Consider the following 25,187-nt stretch of genomic DNA (forward strand, 5'->3'; position numbering starts at 1 on the left):
TTAGTGGCAGCTTCAGAATTTCACCGGAGGAGCCTGAGAGTGTCAATCAGATGGGAGGAGGGACGCCTGTGGAAATCATCTTACCCGTGTTTCTATATAACCAGCCCCTCGCTTTCACATGCTATCTGTTAGCATAGATTTGGAGGGAGAAAACTGGTGATGGTTCTGAGGGGAGCTGAGACCCCCCACCACACACACACACACACACACACACGCCCACACGCAACACTCCTTGATACAGCTCCTTCATGTTTAAAGGATGGTTTCAATGAAGAGCAGGCACGAAGGTGGGAGTCAGAGTACTGATAATGTGCTGTTTTTGTTCCTGGTGATTTTACCCTGACATTCAAAAGGGCAAGAATTATGCAGGCATCTGGATGTTGGTGAGAAAAGGGCCTTGGCTAACCTAACCATGTCTGTAAGAGATCCAGTCCTTCATAAATGCCTACACATTCATCAGTAGTTGAAGTGAACAAATCTAGATTTTTCTGCTGTCTATTCTCCTTCACAATTCTTACGCTCCTAAAAATGTCTTTCCAAGTAAACACAAGGCATGTAGGCTACATACACATGGGATTTTAAGAAACCAAGGACAGGAAGGGGGGAAAAAAAACTTTATTTTAAAAGCTGACATTTGTACCTTGCATTTCCTTTTATTCTCAATTTTGGAATGGGGTTCATGGGGGTTGGGGGAAGAAGGATAAGATAGTTATTTCTTTTCTAATCAATCACTTGAATCTCTGGAATAAATGGAACATTTCCAACCTCCCAGAAAAAGAAATGTTTCAGATGAGTATTTTAGGAGGCAGCAGCATATTTCAGAAATATGCACCTCTTCCTCTCACATCATCCAGTGAGCAATGCCTCCAATGTAGTTCTTCAAAGGCATGGCAAAGATAAGGGGTACTTCAAGCATCAATAAAGTAATGATCGTTGCTATTTTGAAATAGGACAGAAAAGAGGTAGGATTATTTTTGAAGAATACTTTTTATTTAATCTCAAAATATGTATATACATATATGTGTCCTGTTTATATGTAAAAGAAAAAAATATTGCAGATAGGTTAAACCTCTTATACTCAGAAATGGGAAGACCTCTTTTTACCTATTTATAAGCTTACCTCTAGAAATAATTCAAATTACTACTGGTTAATGTTTCTTCAATCATTTATTTCCTCTAAATAAGTCTCATTCATTTTCACACACACACACACAAAAGAAAAATGGGCTAACACATTTTAAGCTTGTTGAATGTGAAAAAATTAAGGATTCAAATATCAGATCCAAAACCACTAAGTTGCATGATAGCAAGTTTCAGTAACATGTCCCTTGGCATGCTGCAATCAAGTTTAAACAACGGTATTTTTTGTCCCAAAGTGGGTTGTGACCATAAGAACTAGTTTTTCTTGCCTAGTCAAGCATTATGAAGGACTATGGTCAAAGAAGTAGCTATAAGAACTATTACAGCCAATCCACGCAAACAAACAATGTAGTCTTTGCTCACACCAAAAATACATAAAACTGATCCCTCAGAAGGAAAGTTTATAGTGATATTAAAACTTGCACTGTGAACAGAGCCCAGCCTAGTGAAAACTTAGAAGGCTCAGCAGTCCCAGAAGTTTCTGGGAGTGGTTATTATTAGGAATGTGGTCTAAACTCAGAGGGAACTTCATGTTTCGAAGTTAGTCTGAAAAACTTCTTTTGTTCATTACACTTTTTCTTAATATAGCAAAACAAAAAAAAGTTGATAAATCCAGAATTGTTGATGTTATTTTGAAATTACTTTTAACATATTAATTACTTGAAAACTAAAACTTAAAATTACATTTATATATAAAGAAAAGGTAATATTTACTTTTAATTCTAAGAAACTAATTTGGATGATCAGATAACACCATCCAATCTTTTAAACAAAAGATAATAAAAATTAACCACCAGAATTCTCAGAAATTCTACATTAGCCTGTAGTATTGTAAAAGTTGCCATTAACTGGAATTCTCTATGTACTAAATACATCTTCTCTATGATAAAAAGCATAACATTCATTGTGAAATATGGAAAAATCTTAAAATGTCTGTTATTTTTTAAAGAAGGATAATTATGTTCAGGGTAAGCTCTTGTAAGTGAATTTCACTTCACTCTAACGCTATGGAAGTTGGTTAATCTGCACATGATATAGAGCACGTGGTAGCAGCATAAGGCTGATTTTTCTCTCCTTCACATTACCTGGAGAAGCCTCTTCCGTGCTCTCTGCATCCATGGCGTGATGTCGCTCCTTATCTTTCTACCACCCACGTTCACAAAACCAGCAACGTCACCCGTAACCCCTTCTGTTTTTAAAAACTGGCATGATGACCTGCTGGTAATCTTATGCACGAGAGTCAAGTAGCATGCCACTTTTTAAAAAGCTGCCATAGATGATAACTGCACACTGATGAGAGTATTTAATTATTCCAGAGCTTATCAGTGCCTAACAATTATCTGCTTCGGAAAACGCGCTAGACTTGTGAATTACCTATCTTCACTGAGAGTCAGAAAATCAGTTTGGTAACCACAGCTTCCAGTGGCTGCCCCTCTTCCTAGTGTAGTCTAACATGACCACATATACATTTATTTCATACTTTATCTGTTGAACAAAATGAAACTTCAAATTAAAGAGCAGCACCGCATTTAACTTTGGGTTGAGTGAAAATTAGATGACTTGCTAAGAAATACTCTATCTATGCCTAAATTAGATCATCTGGGTCCACTTCTAAGGTAAAAACCCCACAACGATTAAAACTCTAACTGCTTACCACTTGAATTTTAAGTTACTTTGTCTTATTTTTCTTGAATCTTGGTGCCTAATCTTTGTCACTACCCATAAAAGTTCTCAGGGCTAAGATGTTTATAATACAAAGATAACTTAAAGAGCCCAAATCAAAAAGACAATAAGACTATTGGCAAGACAGTATATTATTCAGCAATTTCTCCAAAGTTATTTTAAAAACAGACTCTAGCTAATTAAGGGAAAGAGCCTCAAGAGCAAAAGTAAAACAAGGTCAAGCAAAGAGAAAATGGTTCAGACTGCAAACATCAAAATTACTGACATTCGTTAAAAAACTTTACATCCCTTTCCTCTTTCTCTCTGATATGTCTGGCCAGTTTTTCACTGGCTTTACTCTAAATATGCATTATCCACAGAACCTAAGCATAGAGAATAAAAGAGAAAATGTAAAACTCTCAATTTTCTGCCTATCAGTAATTTTGGTGAAAAATTGCGTGTGGGCTTTTAGACTATATGTAGATTTTCTGCTTTTCTGCTCTTCTAATGCCTAGAATAACTGGGATTAATATCACACACATAAGCAAACACCTGCTCCTAACCCGGTCAAAGGTAAGCCAGGTGACGGTGCAGCGGGGAGAAGAGGCAAAGGGAAATTGTAACTGCTCACAGAGGTTTCCTCGTCCTCTCTCGCACTCAGGGCCTTTCCACGGAGGAGGACATGAGTCATTCCTGCATTTGCCATTTACTTACTGCTGATGGGGTGTCTCATTTGTGCCAGGCAACAGGGAGACACTGGAAATACAAAGATAAGTAAGACTCAGTCCCTGCATTCATGAAACTCAAAATTATATGGAAAAGGCCATGAAATTCTGTGATAATTACTATCTGGACAAGGAATGGAAAAGAGGCTATAAGAACAGTCAGGCGGAGGAGATCAGGTGACCAACCTTAAAGAGGAACAGACCTGGGGTGAGTTTTATGGAGAAGGCCCTGTAAAAACTAGACTCTGAACTGCCTCAGATTTACTAATTCATTGGGAATGAGCATTTATCTTTCTTCAAGTAACATCATTCATCAAGGAATAAACTCACATTCTTACATGACCAATTGAGAAATCATTACTGCTCAGATGATATAACCTGACTGAAATAACAACGCTTCCAGGCATATAATAGGCACTCAGAAAATTAAAACCATATCATATGTAGTATGTGTATATGTGTGTTGGGGGTGGGGGGTGCCATGACTGTGTACAGAATATTCCTGAATAGAAACAGGAAACACTAAGTAGGGAACAAATTATGTGTACTTAGCACCTGAGATATAGTGTTTGCTAAGTTTAAAATTCATAGAATATTGAACCTATTCTGTCATCTACAGATTTGAATTCATGGGATTTGACAGCTGTCTTATCCCATCCTAGGTTCACAGCATCTCTAAATTCAGTTTCAATCAACAATGTTTGAGTGTTCGTAAGTGGGCTGCTGAGTTCCGCTGGAGGAAATCTGACAACCTTGTGGACTGGTGCCACTACAAATGGATGGTTTCCAAACTCTCCAAACCACTCAGCAGTTCCACATTCTGCTGGTCAGCTCCCTCTGCCACTGCCCACAGCAGCTCTTCCAAATTTCAGTTCCTGGCTTAAGGGCCCCACCCAATTCCTTCCATGCCTCGGGCTTTTATCGAAGGACTTACTTGGCTTCAAAGAACAATTACAGGCCATCAAGCCTGCACTCCATTCAGCTTCTTTTACTCCACAAGCCCTACACATGCTAAATCAGCATCTATTCCCTCTGGTCTCAGAGGCAGAGGGTCTCTACCTCTCCTTCCCAAGGATAATCCTCCTGACAGTCCTTATTCTTGGCCAAGCCCCCGAATTCCTCCCAGATCTCACTCCACACATTCCCCTCTCATCTCTCTTACATCCTCTCTCTCGTTCTCCTTCCTCCTTTGCTTTGGCCTCTAAACCTGCAAGTCTCACCCACCTTTAAAAAAAGTAAACAAAACTCCTCAATCCACTATAATCTGGGGGTTTCCCCACCGCTTCTTTGCTAAAGGAGCTTTTACAGAGTCAGTACAACCCTGAATGCTAAATCCAATGGCCTTTTTTTAGTCCTTCACTTCATAACCCTCTCTGAGGCATCTGACACTCCTTGAAAGTTTCTCTTCCTTTGGTTTCAAGAAACAAAAACTTTTTCCTGATTCCTCTTTTTTCATTTTCCCTGGGGCCTCAGCTTCCTCTGCCCACCCCCTAGCAGAGGTGTTCGTGGAGGTGACATGTGGGCCCTTACACTAGTGATTCTGAGAAGGAGTATCCATACCCAAGGCTTTAACAGCCCCATATACTGACATCTCCCTAAGCTGGACTCAGATTTCTCTCCCAATTCTACCCTCTCGATTCAACAGCCAAGTAGATATAAACTCGAGGATACCCCACAAAATTAATGATGACTTATTCACTCAATGGCAGCCCCAATTCCACAAGAAATTCGACCCATCCCTGTCTTCACTCCCTACATCAAACCACGTGCCAATATTCATTAATTCCATCTCCCAACCAATTTTTGGAACTACCCTAATACCTCTTCCCTATCCCAATCGTAAGTCTTGGCATCAGCATCTCTTGCCTGCACCCCTCCCAGACTGTCTCCCTACAACAATTTTCCTGAACTCCGATCTGGAGTTTATTCTACTTGTCCTAATACGAAAATGTGACGAGATCCCTCCTCTACTCAGAGTTTTCTTCAGGTTGGCCCCTATCTAACTCTCTTCTTTCATTTCCTACCCTTTCTGCTCTAGTAACAATGAACTATCTCTAGTCCTCAGCACATGGTGTTCCCTCTTACGGCCTAATTCTGTCTGCCCAGAATAGCTTCTGTACCTGGCAAAATGGTTCATTTACTTGATAAAACTCTACTCACCTTCCAGGTCTCAGGTGGAGTGTCCTCCCTTCTTCATATCAACCATCCTGTATCCCTCGAGGCCCTGACCAACTACCCCTCACACACATAGACCTGGAAGTGTCTCACATTTATTTTCCATTTGTCAAAACAACTGCTATGACTATAGACCTTTCCATACCATATTCCAATTTGCCGAAATGTTGGTGTGCTTGCTATCCTGTGAGCAGGACCACCAAAGGTATGCTTTGCTTTGTAACCCCAGGACCTTGCTCAAGCCATTGTGGGGACCAATAAGTATTTTTTTCAATGATGAAAGGACACTGGTCTTTTCTCTCTCTAGTCACCTCTTTCCACACATCTAACACATCTACATAAATAATATTTCTTCTTATCCTCACCTGAGGATATGTTTATTGATGGGGGGAGAGAGAGAGAGAGAGAGAGAGAGACATCGATCAGTTACCAGGGATTGAGCCTGCAACCTAGGTATGTTCCCTGACTAGGAGGTGAACCGTCAAACTTTTGGTGTCCGGGACGACACTCCAACCAACTGAGCCACATGGTCAGGGCAAATTCTATTTCTAAAAACAGATCTGATGAGTTTATTCCCCTAATTAAAATGAAGGCAATAAGGAATCTCTGAAGGTCTTTCCAACAACCTCAGGATGGCATCCGAGTAAAACATGACCTGCTCGAATGCTGTTTGCTTCTCCACAATCACTTTCTGCTCCTCCACCCTCAAGTCAGATGTTCCAGCAATATCAGACTACATGCTGTTTTATGCCTCCAAGCCTACACACAGGGGCACTGCATTCCACCATGCTCCACGTGGAAAATCTCCCTCCCCCTCCTGAACACTGCACCTTGACCAAGCACTCAGCAGCTCGGCCGCACACCTCTAGGGCGGCACTTCCGCTCCTCCACTCTCATCCCAGGCTGAGCTGACTCACCTGCCTGCGGGTGTACCTCTAAAATAACTTGGCATACTTACTTCATGCACTTTAATTATTTGTTAAAAGTTTGTTTCTTCTACTAGAATGTCAGTTCCTTCAGAATTGGGGCTGTCACTGTTGTCTTTAAATCTCTGACATATAGAAGCCTCCGGTATCTGCAGTCTTAAAATCATTATCTCCTCACTTGCCTGTATTGTATGGGTCCTGGCCTGTGTAAGAAAATTGACAGATGCCTTAACAATATACTGTTATCTAATATACTGCTATTCTGCCATGATATTTGTGTTACGCGATCATATATATTTTCTTTTTCTCATACACACAGTAGAGAAAAAATGCTATGTTTCAGGTGCTAGCAGGATGAGTAACAAGGTAAGCATGTGCAAACTCAAAAATACAAACACATTCTAACCCACTTTAGTTGGCATTAATTTGTCTACATTCAAAACATTCTCTTCCTCTATTCTTATCATTTTTGCACTAGCACTTTAGAAACTATAAGTGGCTACACGCTAATTATAATTATCTTGAATTCAATGTTTTCCTTTCCCCTATAATCTTTTTTGCAAACAATAATTTTTCAAAGACTGTTTTGGGAAATTTTTCCACTCTACTTCCAGCAAAAGGAGATTCTTAAAAGGTGTTTAATGAGCTAAATCTGTACAGGCCCAAAATGATACAGTAAATGGTAAATCATTTGGGTTTGAACTTCCAGATGCTCCTTATTATTTCTTTAAATCAACTCAGAACAGCAGTGCACCTCTGCCCCAAATGCTATTTGTTCATAAATAAATACTGATTTGTTAACTATTTTTATATAAGTAACACTAATAAATAATATTAATCACTATATTTAAAAACTAATTGGAAACAGGAAAAAACATAAGGAAAAAAAGATGACAAATTGGACAAGATTTCTTTTAAACTGTAAAAAAGTCCTTACACGATGAATCTGAATGTTTAAAAAAAAAATTTATGACATTACAGGCACCATACCAGGTAGAATTATTAAGATACTAAATATATTCTTCAATAAATGAATATGGAATACTAATTTATAAAGAATCCAAAGTGGAACCCCAGAAACTGAAAAAACAATCCCATTTACCATCGCTCCAAAAAAATTACGATACCTAGGAATAAACTTAACCAAAGAAGTAAAGGACCTATTTGCAGAAAACTACAGGTCATTGAAAAAAGAAATAGAGGAAGATATAAAAAAGTGGAAGCACATACCCTGTTCATGGATTGGAAGAATTAACATAATTAAAATGTCCATACTACCCAAAGCAATCTATAGATTTAATGCAATCCCCATCAAAATACCAACGACATATTTCATAGAACTAGAACAAATACTTCAAAAGTTCATATGGAACCAAAAAAGACCCCGAATAGCCACAGCAATCTTGAAAAAGAAGAACAAAGTAGGTGGGATCACAATACCAGATATCAGGTTATACTACAAAGCGACTGTAACTAAAACAGCCTGGTACTGGCACAAGAACAGGCATATAGACCAGTGGAACAGAACTGAAAACCCAGAAATGGACCCAAGGCAATACGCTCAATTAATATTTGACAAAGGTGGCAAGAGCGTACAGTGGAGTAAAGACAGCCTCTTTAATAAATGGTGTTGGGAAAATTGGACAGCTACATGCAAAAAAATGAAACTAGACCACCAACTTACACCATACACCAAAATAAACTCAAAATGGATAAAAGACTTAAATGTGACCCGTGAATCCATAAAAATTCTAGAAGAAAATGTAGGCAACAAAATTTCAGACATCGTACGGAGCAGAATTTTCACTGATACATCACCTAAGGCAACAGAAATAAAGGAGAAAATGAACACATGGGACTACATCAAACTAAAAAGCTTCTGCACAGCAAAAGAAACAATCATCAAAATAGAAAGGCAACCCACTGTATGGGAGAACATCATTGCCAATGATGTATCAGATAAGGGGTTAATTTCCAATATATATAGAGTGCTCATACAACTCCACAAAAGGAAGACAAAGAACACAATTAAAAAATGGGCAGAGGAGCTGAATAGACACCTCTCCAAACAGGACATACAAATGGCTAAGAGACATATGAAGAAATGCTCAACATCACTAATCATCAGAGAGATGCAAATTAAAACAACAATGAGGTATCACCTCACACCTGTCAGAATGGCCGCCATCAACAAATCATCAAACAACAAGTGTTGGCGAGGGTGTGGAGAAAAGGGGACTCTAATACACTGCTGGTGGGAATGCAGACTGGTGCAGCCCCTATGGAAAACAATATGGTGCTACCTCAAAAAATTAAAAATTGAACTTCCATTTGACCCAGTGATTCCACTGCTGGGAATATACCCTAAGAAGCCTGAAACACCAATCAGGAAGAATATATGTACCCCCATGTTCATAGCAGCACTATTTACAATAGCTAAAATCTGGAATCAGCCCAAGTGTCCACCCGTAGAGGAATGGATAAAAAAGGTGTGGTACATATACACAATGGAGTACTATGCAGCGGTAAGAAAGAAAGATCTCTTATCCTTTGAGACGACATGGAGGGACCTGGAAAGTATTATCCTAAGTGAAAGAAGCCAAGCAGAAAAAGACAAATACCACATGATCTCACTTATATACGGAATATAATGAACATAACAGTCTGAGGAATACAGTAGACCCAGACACATGGAAATAGGGCACAGACTGACATCCCTCAGAAGAGGGGGTGGGAGGGGTTGGGGGGTGGGAAGAGATAAACCACAGAACTTATATGCATGTATGCATGACCAATGGACATGGACAACTAAGCAGGGGACGGGGGAGTGGGGTGGGGGGTGCCAATGGGGTAAAAAGGTAAAATGTCTGTAACAAAAAAATAAATAAAAATTCATAAAGATTAAAAAAAAAAAAAAAAAAAAAAAAAAAAAAAAAAAAAAAAAAAACAAAGTGGAACCCCAGATATCTCTTTATGCCCACACTTTCTACAACAGACATTCAATCACAATGAAATAGTCTTCGGACTCTACCCTGCTCTCTCCTGCCTCTGCCTTTACCAGCATCAGCATCTAAAATGCCCCATTCTCATTTATTTTGAAGAATATTTAAGCATATTTGAAGCCCAGACCCCTCTAACAAAGTCACAAAAAACAAACCTTCACTGAGCCCTTTAATTGAAGTGCAGGTGTTTCTACTGGTCTTCATACCTTGGGGGGTAGGGGAGATTCAGCTGCTTTCTTAGATGGATCCTCATCCTGCCTGGGGGAGCTTCTGCAATTTGTTTCCATGTGAATTTGGGAGAAGACTCCATTTTGGCAGGAAAAAATACAACTCACATGCTTAATTCTTTAATTTATGTCCCAGGAAGCTGATAAAGAGATCTTGATTTAAAAAACAACAACAACAACAAAAAAAAAAACTTGAGCTAATGGAAAGAATTTATGACTGAAAAATTATAGACAGGTGGTGCAGCATCTCTTCATCTGCAGCTATTAAAAAATAGACTAGCAACCAATGTTTCTAAAGCGATAGAAGAACTAAGGACATATGATAACCCTGGAAACCTTTTTTTGGTTCTATCATTCTTTGGTATTTCTGACACAAGTCAACCAAATTAAAAAGAATCAAAAGTTAAATAAAAGTTTTTTTAATATGAACTATTTCTCAAACAAAGGATGAAACTGTCTACTCTATTAAATTAATGTGATCTAACACATTCAGTTATACTCCAATGCCTTCTGAGAGTCAATGTAGTACATGTTTTTAGGGAAGGTGATTTTTTAAAAGATTTTATGTCTCTTAGAAAATCATGCTCTTTTTGTTGTTAATAAGTGGAGGCATAAAAATGTATTCTCTAAGAATAAAATATTCTTATAGAGTTTATTGATTAGAACAACTTAGCCTTTTTATTGATGTGTTGCTTTTTCATTTTCTTTGATGAGTGAGTCTTATTTATTTTTTTATTATTTTTACATGCAATGTTATTTTGTATTAATTTCAGGTGGAGAGCATAGTGGTTAGACAATCATATACTTAAGTTTTCCCCCCAATATTTCCCAGACCCACTGGCACCATTCATAGTTATTACAACATTATTGACTGTATTGCCTATGCTGTTGTACTTTACATCCCAATGTCTATTTGGAGGAAAGTGATTCTTAAAAGGTATTTAATGAGCTAATCCTATATGAACCTAAAATGATATGTTAAAGGTTAAACCATTTGGGCTTATATTTATGTACCCCCATGGACCAATATAAATATACTAGAATTATTTCTAACATTAAAGGGCCCTCATTTAATCATTTGTCAACTGGAGAAAGTAATTTCCCACAGCAAAAACATATTTAAAAATCAGATATAAAAATAAAATTGCATTAAAATGCCATAATAACATGGATTTGGCAACTTGCCAAGGGTAGATATGACTTTTGCAGATTTTTCTTTCAAAGATATACCAAGCATTTTAACATTTCTAATCATTTGATAGTCAACTGCTGTAGGCTAAAAACTGTACCTAGTAATTTCATACTGCCAATATATTTTAAACTATTTCATAAATATTGCTCATATAGTATGTCTAATAGATTTTGCATACTTTTTCTTATCAGAAACTTCTTTAACACGTATAATCTACTGAAATTCTCCAACTAAATTAAATCATAATAGGAATGAAACTGACAAAATCTTTCAGTTGGCCTATGTTACCTGGAAAAAGTAGTAAAATAGAGCTCGTGATGCTGAATCTACATATATATTGAAAATAAATATGTTTAATATTCAAGTAATTTAGTTAGAATCACAGACTGATAATTTGGCAAACTTTTCTATATTTAAAAATGTATATAAAATAGAGAAGCATAATAACATTTTAAATACACTGTTTTAGAATTATGCACTTTCAATCCAAACCCACCAGAACCAAGAAATTAATGGCATTAGAGAAAACAGTTGCATCATTAGTCTAGTTTATGGCACTTGCCAAAATATAATTTGTGATTTTAAATGTATGCATGAAGTTTATTTGACAGATCATTTTCTACTTCTGTCACTGTGCATTAAGAGGTACTTGCAGAATAAAAACATCAAGAAAAAAACAATCAACTTAACAACAAAAGCAAATGAGTAGGGATCACGTGGCAACAATCAGAACTCTATTCCTGACTACAGCAGCATCTCAGACCCCTTTCTCAGAACTGTGCGAGCGAGACCAAACTTAGTTTGTATAATCCAACATCAGATAGGTCAACACAAGTTCCAGTTTCTCTCCCCACCAAACCAGCTTACTTAAAAAGTTCTGTCATTGAACGCATACTAACTCCATTAAACATATACTAACTCATCAATTTTCCTTCATTTACTTTCGCAAATGTTAAGAAGTGTCTTATAATGTTGATTACTATAGGAAAGTCAAGGATATGAAACAGGTTATATTTTTAGCCCCAGTTCTGCAAATAAAGAAAGTGAATTATCATATAAACAGAATTATTCTATGCAACAGAGAGGTCAGATTTCAACAGTTATTGAAATCAGCATTTTAGGTGTCTTAGTTTTCAAAAGCCATTTTTAAAGGACAAAGAAAGAACCCTTATAGAATATAGCACTATATCGCTGTTGCCTAAAAAAATATATATATATTTACAATTCAGAGACAATCACTTTGGGAAGAGGTTGTCAATAAGGGAAAAAGGAGAAACATCTGTAACAAAAATAAATTAATAAAAAAAGAAGAGAAATCCATAGACACCAGTAGTCATTAAGAATAGGCTAGTAAGCCTCTTATCACCAAAGCAACCATCTTAAAATCTGAATTAAATTATCACCTCTTCGACACAAAAATATTTATAAATCCCCATATTTAAATGAGGATTGTTTTAATTCACGGCCTCTAAAATGACTCTCAGGTTACTTCCTGTTTCATTATCACTGTAAAGGTACATATCAGGAGTGTCTCCCTCCCAGCTCAGGTCCCACCATGCCATGACTCATCCCCTGTGTAAGTGGTAGGACTCCACCTCACTGCCTTAGAGAAGAAATCTTAAGAGCATAGGAATCAAACTCATCCTTGAGTCTAATAAGCCAAGGCTTTTGAGTTGCAATAAATTGGTTTCTAAGCTTCAAAGGTCTTAAAGACTTAATCCATATAGGGTGATGCCACCAACCAAAGACCAATATTCAGCCTTCCACCACCTCCAAAACTATCTAAAACTTCCCCACAAGAGGAGGAGATACAAATTCAGAGGCACTGTGTTCTGGGGTGGGCACACAGGTAGTGAAAGCTAGAAACCCCCAGACGAATTCAAGCAGAAAAGGATCTGTAATAGCTTGTCAAACACCAGTAAGACAGTAAGAGCTCAGAGGTTCCCCATATTGAGCTTGAGGCTGGAGCAGAATAAAACTGCCACCGCACAATACCTTCCTCGCATCTGCTTACACTCCCTCTTCTCCATCACACACAAGTAAATTGAAAGTATTTTGTTTCAAGAAAATTGGTAGGAGTAAAATTTTGATGACCTTTCTTCACAAAAAAAATGGAAAACAATGATAATCTTTCCTAAATTAAAATGCAAACATTCATTATTTATCAAATTATATGATTTCATTTATTTTTTATAGAGCTAATATTTTACAGATACTCCTTTGTGTGGATTATTGAACTATTACATATTTTGAAAACATATTCTATTTTTTACATAGTGTATATACACTTTTATATCATTTTTATTAGTGTGTCATTATAGTGCGTTTGTTATTAAATTTTTTTTCCCCCTTTTAAAAGAACTTTCCATGAAATAAAATATATGACCATGATTCTAATTTCCCTTTAAAGGACTTTGTTTGTTCATTTGGTGTCTTCTTGAAATTTAATTAAATTTTTAAAGTAATATTAAATAATTCAGCAACTCAAATTCAAATAAGCATAAGTGTTTCAATTTTAATAAAATGATTAGGGTTCACTGGTGTCATGATAGTGAATCAAATAGATAGAATAATTGTAATATATTTATTTTCACATAAATAACTAAGAAAGTATTTGACTTACAGCCACTTTCCTATAAAATAATCACTGAAATTTCTGATTGAAAATGAAAAGAAAAAAGATGTAGTAAAATGTATAAAGTTCACCTCCAGCTGGAGGAGCACTTTAAAAAAAATAGATTCATTTTAAACTCACATTAGAAGGATTTGATATGATGACAGCTAAATAAGAGGTAAACTATGCAAGTAAAACCTTAAAGTTACCTTTGATTCCATCTAAAATTATTAATATACTTTTTAGAAAGTAAAAGCACTTGATTCGCCTTTTGAATTAAGAAGTGATACAAGACATTTCTGTGGGAAATAATTTTTAGATACAATAAATATAAATCTCAATTTACATAATTTATTATGTAAGAAATGCATTTTATTTTTCATTTTTCTATAGGATGGTATGATCATTCTACTGGAATAGACCATGGAGAGAAAATACAATTAATTCACTCTAATGCCTAAAATTCTTATAGAATATGGTTCTAAATCTCAGTTGCCTTCACTATATATTTTATAATTTAAAAACAATCAATACCAAGACCAAGTAATTTAAGATATAGCTGATGAAATTATCCAGAATATAGCACAAAGATATGAAAAATATGATGGAGAGGTAATGAAATACTAATTAGGAGTTAAATAGGAGAAAACAACACATATGTAATCAGTACACAAAGCATATGAGAAAGTGAAAATTTTCAAAGAGACAAGGGCAAAGATTATTGAGAACTGATGAAAACCAATCCTCAGATCTAAAAAGAGTCCAGTGAATTATAAGCATAATAAAAAGAAAGCCACACCTCACTGAATACATTATAAAGCCACATTATATGAAAGTAAAGACTGATCATCTATAAAGAAATATTAATTAGACTCACAATAACTTCTTAACAGCAATAAAGGATGCCATTAAAATATCTTCACTGAGAGGAAAGACAATAACTTATTAACCAGAATTTCATACTCAGTCAAACTATCTTCCAGAAAAACAAAGATAAAGTAACAACATATTCAAAAGAACAAACACTGAAAGAGCCTCTCATTAAAAAATATTCTAATGAACACCATGGAGGAGGAATAAAAAATGATTCCATATTTAAAAACAAAAATGCAAGAAGAAATGGGGAGCAAAAATACTGGTAAATACATGGATAAATCTAAATAAACATCATTGTATAAAATAATAATAATTTCTCATGAGAAAAGGGAAAGATAAGTTTGATAAAAAGTACATACTAATTACCTTTATAATTTGTTAAGTATGTATATTAAAATAGTGAAGGTAACCATGAAAAGAACCAAATCAGAGCATGTAACTCCCAAACAGAAAAAAAAAAAAAAAGCTAGTGAATTCAAAAGAAGGTAAGAGAAAATGGGGGTGGGGTGGGGGTGGGGTAGGGGAGAAAAGGTTAGGAGAGTGAAATGAAAAAAATAACTTGTTCAAAAATCCAATATATTAGAAGTCACGTAAATGCAAATGGATTAAACTCTACAGCTAATATTAAACTCTTTAAAAGAAAGCCAATGTGCTATATTAATATCAAACAAAAGACACCTAAAGTCAAAAGCATTAATAGAGAAAAAGGTCATGACAAAATAATAAAACATTCTCAACAGAATAATACAGAAATTCTAAACTTGTAAGAACTTAATAAAGTGGCCTAAATCAAAAGATACAACAGAGAAGAAACAAAACTGTTATTATTTACAAATGTTGTGTTGTCTATGTAGAAAACCTGAAAGAATCTACAGCTCAATTAATAAGAGAGAATAAAGTTGTCAGATACATTAAAAGTCCACTATAGCCCTGCCCGGTGTGGCTCAGTGCTTAGAGCATCGGCCCAAGGACCAAAGAGTGGAGGACAAAGGCACATATCTAGGTTGCAGGTTTGATCCCCAGCCCTGGTTGGGGCCTGTGTAGGAGGCAACCAATTGATGTCTCTCTGACTTCAATGTCTCTCTCTGTCTCTCTCTCTCTCTTTCCCTCCCTTAATCCCTCCCTTTCACTCTCTAAAAAAAAAAAATCAATGAAAAAAAATATTCTCAGGTGAGGATTAAAAATAATAAAAAAGAAAGTCCACTGTATTTTTACATACCAGCAAGAGTCAGAAAATTAAAATAAAATAAAAAAATACCATTTACAATAGAAACACCAAGTCTAGGAATAATTCATAATAACTAGCTCTTGATGAGGAAAATTATAAAATCTTATTGTAAGGCATAAAAAAAGACATAAATAATTTGAAAAGCATTGGAAATACACATTAAAACTACAATGAGATTTCTTTTTAAGCCTCATTAGTTTGAGCAATAATGAAGAAGGTGGTCTCACAAGCTTTGTGCAAATATGGGACAAAGAGACTCTCATCCACTGCAGTTTTGAGTGTAAATGTACCAACCACTTTGGAGAAACTTAGCATTTCACCGGATTCCCCTGTTGTACTCCTAGGTATATGCCCTCAAGAAACTTTTGTACATGTGCTTGAGACACATGTATAAAGAATATTCACATCAGCAGCACTATTTATAAGAGCCAAAAACTGAAAACAAACAAAATGTAATACAGAAAATATAAATAAATGCATCCAAAGATAACAGAATAACTCACGGAGGTCTCAAAGGGCACAACAGGCCAAGTTGATCCTGAATATTGGCATATGTAATTCTGATGGCTGCCACCAAGTGGTGCTATTGGTTCTGATGAAACTATAGGATGTTTGGACTAAATAAAAATAGGTCACAACAATATCATTGTTATTACCTATGAAATGCGAATTACGTGTCAGTCACTGCGCTTTGTTAAAACATTATCAGTCTGCCCTGGCCGGTTTGGCTCAGCGGTTAGAGCGTCAGCCTGCGGTCCTGAGGGACCCGGGTTCGGTTCCCGCTAAGGGCACGTACCTCGGTTGCAGTTTGTCCCCCGCCCTGGTTGGTCGTGCGGGTGGCAGCCACTCGATGTGTCCCTTCATGTCGATGTTTCTCTCTCTCTCTCTCCCTCCCACACTCTATCTGAACAAAAAATAGAAAAAATGTCCTTGGGTGAGGATAAAAAAAAAAAAACATTATCAGTCTTCAGGACACCTGAGCAAAGCAGGGATGTCTCACTTTCCTCATGATAAAACCAAGACTGGGGTCATTTTGTCAAGGTTGCATAGTACATGGCAAATGCTAAGGTTCTACTTATGTTACTTCTAAGCCTGTTCTGTTTTGTGGCACGCACCCCAGTGCATCTTGTAGGATGACAGTGATTTATAGACACATCTCATTCAACAACCTATAAATTCCCTGAGGGTAGGAACTATATCTGATTTGTTGTCCTTATAGCCTTCAAAGTAAACATTCAATTTAGGAATACCTGAATTATGTATGGAGTAAACCCTTCCATTTCTCTAGCCTTTTCATATACATGATGTCATTTAAACCTCCTAACAAATTCTCTGAGGGAGACATGTAAGAGACATACTGAAATAAAGGACTGCTGAGTTAGATGATCCAGGCTCAAAATCAACCGCATCACCACCGTGCTGAATGGATCTGAACCTCGGGGTAAGTCATTCAACAATGTACATACTGTGGGCTTTTATGGAGGAGAAGGAGACTTTTATTAAAGTCAAAGTAGAACAACTAAATAAATTATTAAACATTATTATACATAAACCTTTAGAGAAACTGTCTGTCATTTGAAGAATGCCTTAGCTACAGTTTTTTCCTTCACAGATAGTTTTTGACTGGCACTCAGTTTCTCATTACTTTGATGTCTCACCCCTTTATATTACTTAAATGTAAGTTGATCTTACATTGAAACTTCCTCAGTCTCCACTTTGAAGTGTGTTAAGCATAAAAGAGCTGGGCTCTAGTCCCAGCTTCATTTACTGCCTTGGACACATGAGTTTCTTTGGACAGCCCATGAGAGTGGCTGCAGCTCAGCATCCCAAACACCAACCGTAGTATCACAGGCCACACTCCGAGCTTTCAGGAAGTCACATTCATTCCTTTTCCTATTAAGTTCAAGTTAATTATCCATCACTCTACTATGAATAGAAAAAAAAAATAGTCCTAACTTTAAGATATCCCATATTCTCTCAGAGTTTTCTTATGTACCATGTGGCTTGTGTTTACCTTGATTTTTTTTTCTGCTCCTAAGTCCAATTATTAGAGAGAGAAGACCACTGACAGAGAACTCTTGGGAGATTACCCCTGATCCTATGCCCCTTCACTTTAAATCCTGTATATGGTTAGGGATCTGATGCTTATTTGTTTGTTTTTAACTTTTAACTTTGAAAATTTTCAAACATGCTGAAAAGAAGAGGGAAATGCATCCCTATAAACCTTTCACAGAGATTGAAACTTGTTTACATGTCACCACCCTGGCTGTACTGCTGTCTCAACATAACATTGTTTTCCTTTGCAGAATCATTTGAAAGTAAGTTACAAACATCTGACATTTTATCTATAAATACTTCAAAATATTATCTCCTAAAACTAGGACATTCTCCTCTTAAATCACAGTATCATTACTACACCTAAGAAATTTTACTTTGATATATTTTTCTCTTATATAATCTCTACTATGCCAATTATGTTCATAATACTTTTTTTTTTCAGTCCAATGAAAGATCATGCATTGCACTTAATTGTCACGGTCCTTTAACTTCTGCTCTTGTCTTTCATTGTATTGACATATTTTAAGAGTCCACATCAATTGTTTTATAGGATGTCTCATCATCTCAATTTGTCTGATCACTGCTTTGTAATTAAATTCAGATTAAGCATTTTTTGGCAAGAAGACTATAGAAGATGCTGTAATATTCATGGGATCACATCTGAAGGCACATAATGTCCATTTTCCCCACTGCTGATGGTGATGATTGATCACTTGATTAAGATAATACCTGCAGGATTTCACCACTATAAAGATAGCTTTTGCCCTTCACAATCAATAACCTGTGAGGTTACAAAACTATCTTTACCCCAACAACTTTCCACAATGATTTTAGCATATTGATGAATCTGATAACCTTAGTTTTTAAGTGTGCCCCTCATTCCTTATGGTTGTTATATTAACCAAATCTGTCTTTCTCAGAACGCCTGATTAAATAACATACCATAAGGTTCTGTGTGAGACCTATAATTTTAGCATGATAGTTTGCTGAAGTCTTCAGTGTAGAGTCCCTTTTTTTCCCTTTCTAAATCTTTGAACTTTCTTCAAATGAGAACATCCAGTATCGTATTTTACATACTAGTTCCCTCATAACTCAAACTGGACCAACTCTAGTCTCTCTGCTTGCCTTACTTACTATAAAAAGGATAAAAAGTCATCCAAATACAAGCAGAACTAAACTAAGCCCATCAAACTTGAGCCCATCTGTCTCACTGGTTAATAAAGAAAATTCTCTTTGCTTCACAAAATTACAAGACAATCTGTCAATCAAACTCTTTAGCTTGTCTCCTGAAAGATTTGTAGCAGCTTGTCTGTCACATCTCCAGAGTTTTGTATTGGCTATGGATCTTACTTCATCAGCTCTAATGAAGCAAGCTACGTAGGAAGGTGAGATAAGGTTTCTACCAAAATCTTAATTCCCAAATCAGAAGTCAAGAGGGCAATCCTAGGAAGAACACAGTCATCTACAGATACCTAGAGGAAAGTTTGCAAAGACAGATAATTACAATAGTGAAACTTTTTGAGAATGTAACTATGACCTAGGCTCAAATGTTACCCATAAAATTCAAAACCACTTTCCACTATGCAAAATAGGAAGGCACTTTAAATAAGAACACCTATGTTTCTTACATTTTTTTCTCTGTGAAAAACCTAGCAGACTTTTAAAATAAGTGATTTGGGATAAACAATATGCACTAATCCCTCTAATAATGAACACAATATGCTCCAATGGCATTCTTTATTCTCTGGAACTTTAACGTCAAAGATGAATGAATGAATGAATGAATGAATGAATGAATGAATGAATGACTTAAGTAATACATTCTTCCACAGGGAAGCCTAAATGGCCGCAGCAACCACAGTGAGAAAGAAATTCTTGTCTCAACTTTGCCAATGTGATCAGTTTATCTATAAAAAAGAGATTAGACATCATGCGTTCCAAATATTTTATATTCAAGGTCCTCTATGACTTTGAATAACTTAGAAAAACATAAGTAGATACTAAAATAAAATAACTTCTAGCATTCCCCCAAAGATTGAACCAGAAGTACAAGATTTAAAAAGGCAACAGAAATACTTATACAAGATAATAGTTTAGTGCAATATATTAAAGAATAAAGGTTAATTTTAAAAAATCAATGATAAACAAAATATATATTTTAAACAAAGACAGGTCACTGCTGCTTGTTTGTTTTCTGACCCTGCATCCTGTACACGGGAACCACCATTCCCAATCAGCCGGCAGCTGGCTCCCAGGCCATCAGCCTACTCCCCGCCAACAAGGTTTACAGGTGTTGATACTGGTGTCCAACGGAGTGGTCGATGTGCTTTATATATCATACTTTTTCACCACAGACCTTTTATTTTTCCACTTGATACAAAATATGAGAGGACAGTTTAATAAGTGTATACAGGAGCAGGCATTTTAAAATATTTTTGCCCCAGGCTATACTCTGGCTCAGCAGGGCACTGGATTTAAGGATTCATTCTATCAACAGGTAAAGCACCAAAACATTTAAAACTAAATACCTCTCTCTACTCCAGAAGCTTTCAGTCTCGTAGAAATCAAGAGTCAGTTTACAAACAAGTGCAGTGAAATACAAAGGACCATACGAGAATATCAAAATCCTAGAATGCAAGATCAGAGCTTCCTCTGCTGCGGGTGGGGATGGGGGGATGAGAATTAGGGGGAAAAGTCCTGGAAGCAGAGTAGGGTGCCAGGTTGAGCAAATGAAAATGAAAACATCGCATGAGGTGTGCAGGGGTGAGCAAAAGTTGGTTTATAGTTGTGAGTACACAAAATCAAGTTTATTCTTGAATTATTATTTATTACTTTCCATAAAAACTGTAAACCTACTTTTACCCACCCCTGAATTTATACTTAAAAGCATTTGTTTTTGGTTGGTTTTTTGTTTGTTTGTTTGTTTTTGTGGCGGTGGTTTTGAAATTCAAATTGAACTGGGCATGCTGTATTTTATTTGGCAATCCTAAAGTGGTAGGTTACATATATGCTGAATCTTAAAATATGGACCTAAATAAGAAAATTTTATTTTACTATTTTGAAAGTATTATTCAACAAATTGAAAGCATTATGGCACAAGGCACTGAACTGAATTCAAATTCAAGTGTGGCACCAACTAGCTGCATAGCACTGTGTTGAGTTCCTTCCGTGAACTTCCACTTTTCCATTCAACATAATGATGCTATTGGCCCTCTATACGCTGAAGAGCTCGTAGGTCAAGAAACCTAATATTTCAGAAGATGCCTTCTGAGGTGTAAGTATTAGTGAAATGAGAATTGAAGATTAAAGCATTGTTTTATTGTGAAGCCACCATCCATACTGCTGATAAAACAGGCAGTAACACCACAGTTCCAGAAACACTTATTGGTCCAAGGGTCATGGTATCAATGACTCAGAAGAAATTTTACTGAAAATTATCAAGGACCACCTTGCCTTCTTGAACATGAAGCTTTACTCACAGTTAGGACCATCCTCTGGTAAAGAATAAAATTCATGAGAACGCTCATTGCCACTGTTGCCAGGACTGTCTACAGAAGATTAATTATCGTGTAAAATATGTTTAAGAACTATTTTCTTTAAATCCAACATGCTCAAACATCTGTGTGTCCTACTTGGGTGTCCAGGGCCCAGTCAACATGTAACCCGTCCTTCCGGCAGGCAGCTTCCTTCTCCAGGCTGGGTAAAGGGCCAAAGGCCCACCCGTCAAATCTCCTCACGGGGTGTCAGGGTAACCCTAGTAACAAGTGTTTTACTCTACTGTGCCCCACTTTCCAACAAACATTAATGATGTGAACACTCCGCTTGGAAGACAAGCTTAGTGACTTCAGAATGGAAGAATGGCAGACAGACAAGAGAAGGGGGAGTACAGAAATAGAGGCGGGTAAATTCAAGAGAGGAAAGAAAAAAGTGGTGTGGAAAGGATTCCAATCTCAAAGATGAAATGAGAGAGATGAATAGAAGAGGGAGATATGGGAAAAGAGGCCAAAGCTATGAAGGGAAAGGAGTTGAATGAAGAGTGAAGAAAGGAAACATGGCGACTGCCCCTGAGCAGACCAACACCAGAGAAATAAGCAGGACCAAAAGCCACCCAGACTGCTCCGAAAGCAAGAAACCAAAGACTGGGATGGAGAAACCAGGGATTTCCACAAATTTAAGCAATAGGGATCAGAGATAAACAAGATGCCAGGCCTCCCTTCAGACGTAAGAGAAAAGACAACCTGGATTTGCCCCTTCTCTCTAACCAGCTACCGGTAAATTGATCTAACAAACTAATATTCATGGTAAAGTGCATCATTTTTATAAATTGAGTAGGAAAATAAATTACACACACACACATTTTAAAGTTATCACGAAGTTTCGCAGACTGAAAGAAAAAAACTGAGATACTGTATAAAGCTGGCTTTTACTGTTGGCTGTGGTTTCTAATCTGATATAGATTAACACAAATTTTAGCCCTGGCCTCTAGAATTAATCCCCAAGTAGACAGGAGTCTCTGGGTTTGAACAATGAAATAAATCCTGACTAATAGATCTCAGAAATGTGTAGTAACAATTTATCTTGATTTCGGATGAAACCGCTAGTGTGCCTTCCTAATTTCCCTACCTTCCAGTCCATAAAGAACTGATTATTTGTAAATAAACATCTAACATACCATGAGGGTTCAGGTATAAATTAGTCCTAGGAGAAATACTGATTTAGGACAAAAAAATAAAATTGTATAAAAGAATCCATCTTGCCACATATACTTTATACTGTCAGGTTATTTTTAAATGTAATTATACTTCATTCCCTGAATTCTGTTTTTTAAATTCAATTTATAGCATACTAAAACTAATTCTTAAATAATGCCTGGAAAACTAGAGGATTATAAATTATTAAATAATGCCTGGAAAACTAGAGGAGTATAAGTTACATTTGGCCAAAAAGGGAGCCCTGATTAAAACTATTTTAATTTTATAGAAGTAACTTATATATAGTTCTGATTAGTTGCATACAGCTTTAACCATCATAAACTGTTAAAACTCACAGTGAATATTTTCTGTGACCCTAATAAAGGATTTTATTACAATAAGCATCATATCATGTTATAGTTATTAATCTGTCTTTCCCCATAAATCTGTCTTTCCCCTTATTGATGCCTATGAGCAACTTGAGACAAGACATTACATTGCAGGCTGCTGCATTCTACTGAGCTTCACTTTATTGCACTTTGCAAATACTGTGTTTTTCACAAATTGAAAGTTTGTGGCAACCCTGCATGGAGCAAGTCTATCAGCGCCATTTTACCAACAGCATTTGCTCACTTCATGTCTCTGTTTCACATTTTAGTAATTCTCACAATATTTCAAAAGTTTTATTATTATTATAGTTGTTATGGTGACCTGTGAACAGTGATGTGTGATGTTACTACTGTAATTGTTTTGGGGCACCACAAACCACACCCATATAAGATGGGAAACAACTAAATACTGTGTGTGTTCTGACTGCTACATCAAGAAGCCATTCCCTCAATCTCTCTCCCTCTCCTCGGGCCTCCCTATTCCCTGAGAAACAAAAACATTGAAATTGGGCTGATTAATAATCCGACAATGACCTGTAAGTGTTCAAGTAAAAGGAAGAACTGCACATCTCTCACTATTAAAAACAACTGGGCTTGGTGAGGAAGGCATGTCGAAAGAGGAGACAGGTTGAAAGGTAGGCCTCTTGTACCAAACAGCCAAATTGTGAATGAAATGCAAAGACAAAGTTCTTAAAGGGAGTTAAAAGTGCTACTCCAGTAAATGCACGAATGATAAGAAAGCAAAAGAGCCTCATTACTTAACACGGTGAACATTTCAGTGGTCTGGATAGGTCAAAGCAGCTACAATGTTCCCTGAGCCAAAATCTAATCCAAGCAAGGTCCTAACTCGCTTCCGTTCTATGACGGCTAAGGAAGCCACAGAAGAAAAGTCTGAAGCTACCAGAGGTCGGTCTGTGAGGTACGGAAAGCAGCCATCTCCACAACATAAAGTGCAAGGTGGAGCGGCAAGTGCTGCTCAGGGGCAAAAATGATTTCTTTCAAAATACTGCTAATGGACAATGCACCTACTCACCCAAGAGTTCTGATGAAGATGTACAAGATCACGTTGGTTTGATTCCTGCTCATGCAACATCCATTCCGCAGCCCATGGATCCAGTAATTATTTTGACTTAAGTCTTATAATTTAAGAAATGTATTTTGTAAGGCTATCTGGGCAAAGTAAATTGAAAATCTTCTTGAAAAAGTGTACCATTCTAGATATCATTATGAAAATTCATGACGCTTGGGAAGAGGTCAAAATATCAGCATTAACAGGAAAAAGGTGATCCCAAGCCCCACAGATAACAACTGTTCAATGGAGGAAGTAACTGCAGATATGGTGGAAATAGCAACAGAAATAAAATCCTGTAAAGTATTTTTAAATTAAAGTATATACAGACATAATGCTATGGCACACTTAACAATTTACCGTATAATGCAAATATAACTTTTATATGCACTGCAAACGAAAACATTTGTGTGACTCACTATTGCAATATTCGATTTATTGAGGTGTTCTGGAACGAAACCAGAACTATCTCCCAGGTATTCCTGTATTCATTAACCTTTTTTACCCAGCACCTAGCACAGTATATATTAGTCACTATAAATACATTTTCATTCATAAAATTAATGAGAGGACAAAATCCTCTATAATATATAAAATTCCAATATATTCAACCTAGAAACAAAATCTATGTACTTGATTAAATAAATAATTTCTGGAGAAATGTGCATTAATGTAGATCTAGCTGCAAAATCCTAGTTGTATATCCTAGACATATTATACTGAAGTATAAAAATAATAGTTGTCTTTTTCACTATTTGAGGGTTTAAAATTTCTGGAGTAGAGAAAGTATCAAAGCTTGCTAATATTTTAGCATTCTACTCTGAATCAACAACTATTGTTTATTTTTCCTTACATAGAGAAATTAAAAATGTGTTATAAAACCACTTAATATCAACAAGTTTTCATAAAAACAAGTTTTAGGCATCATTTTATGGTTCTATTCTAAAACAGAGTTTACAAAAATAACTTCTACTTTTACATTCAAATAAAAAAACAAAAACAAAAAATAATAACAGCAATTATACTCCTGTACTAAGAATAATAATTTGATTCTAACGTAGATAGTTCTTTTGCATGCAGACACTAAAAAATATATTAAAATAGTGGGGACCAGTATAATTAGTAATACAAAGGACTAAGCAACAATATTTTAAAATTAAATTATGTAATTTTATCTTTAACCATTCTTGAAATGACCTTTATTATTCAAATT

At 36.2% G+C, this 25,187-nt stretch overlaps 1 protein-coding gene and 1 long non-coding RNA gene across 2 annotated transcripts in view; both read right to left on the minus strand.

The window, feature by feature from the left end:
• FBXL17 (F-box and leucine rich repeat protein 17) overlaps positions 1-25,187 on the minus strand; it is a 487,473-nt gene that overhangs the window by 267,616 nt on the left and 194,670 nt on the right. The window lies entirely within an intron of this gene.
• Positions 6,637-24,058, minus strand: LOC118642911. The gene is made up of 3 exons (XR_004961826.1): positions 23,939-24,058; positions 9,786-10,010; positions 6,637-6,831 (listed from the first exon to the last, which is right to left on the minus strand). It is a non-coding gene; the product is annotated as an uncharacterized LOC118642911 (long non-coding RNA).

Source organism: Molossus molossus, unplaced genomic scaffold (genome assembly GCF_014108415.1).
Source record: "Molossus molossus isolate mMolMol1 unplaced genomic scaffold, mMolMol1.p scaffold_m16_p_3, whole genome shotgun sequence".
NCBI classification, from domain to species: Eukaryota; Metazoa; Chordata; class Mammalia; order Chiroptera; family Molossidae; genus Molossus; species Molossus molossus.